A 1,267-nucleotide genomic window follows, 5' to 3' on the forward strand; every position below is an offset into this window, starting at 1 on the left:
TATTTTAAGCTCTTGCAGTTTATTTAGGCAGAATTGGGTCATTTTAACAGAGTTTATAATTTAGACAGCACTCCACAAAACTCTGCTACCTGATTTTTTAACCCCACTATGTTACAATAGAGGCTGATTTCAAAGCATTTTATTACTTTTTTATAAGCAAACAAATATAAGCAATCAACTATCTTTAAATGTTACCTAATATGTAAATGTCTACTTGTGCTTTTTTTTTGTCTCTGTAGGAATCTTTGTTTTCTACAAAGATCTAAAAATGTTTGTTAGAGAAGGACAGGACAGAGAGAACGGTGTGGGGAAATGGTAAGCAGAATTTGGTTTAAAAAAATCCTAATGTTTAAAAACTGCACTATTTGATCAAAGATCAGATTATTGTTCTCAGAGTTTGAGAGAAAAGCTGGGATGACCTCTTCACTTGATGCTCCTTTGATTCTCCGTGTCTGAGAATAAAACTGCAGTATAAAACTCCCTCGCATTTATTTGTTATAACACTAAGCACATTGTTTCGTTTATAGAAAGAGACTATTCATACTTTGCATGGTCAACTACAAAAGAACATGTTAAGGAGCAATGAAGATAAAAAAAAAGAACAACTCAATGTTGAACAATTATCTTTGGTCCCCATATTATTTTGAAGAACGAAGAAAATTGATCAAGTTCCTCAACAGTGAAGCGTGCTATACTAAGAATACAATGTGGTGCATAACTATAATATACTGATAATTGGATTAGAGATATTTTTGGCAAATCCAGTCTAACACTGTCTTATGAAATAATATATCCTGTAGATCATGAATAAACAATTAACTAGAACTGAAGTTGTAGTTAATTATTAAACTTATTCAAAATCTGAGGTAAAATCAATTTGGTGTTCTTAGTTGAATAACTATAGCTCTAATCTAATCACTAAAAGACTGTGTGACAGTCCTTTAGTGGTCAGGCCAAAATCACTGCTTTCTTCCTTTTAGCAATGAGTCATAACAACTGCAAACTAATGAGAAGCTTCTTTGTGAATGTCTCATGTCTACTGATCAGACCGTAATTAGATGTTTCGAAATGGTGCTAACCAATAAGGAGTATTGTTATACTTTGATTTAACAGCAACAGCTGATTCAGAATGGGTGGAAATATTATTTTCTTGATGTGCGAAGCTGATAGAGACATACCCTAAAGACAGCTGTAATTAAATTAAAAGCTGGTTAATTTAAACATAAGAAGGGAAAAGAATTTGTTAAGCAGTTTATCAACATTTTAA

This window comes from Cyprinodon variegatus, unplaced genomic scaffold, assembly GCF_000732505.1.
Source record: "Cyprinodon variegatus isolate N-32 unplaced genomic scaffold, C_variegatus-1.0 Scaffold71, whole genome shotgun sequence".
Taxonomy (NCBI): Eukaryota; Metazoa; Chordata; class Actinopteri; order Cyprinodontiformes; family Cyprinodontidae; genus Cyprinodon; species Cyprinodon variegatus.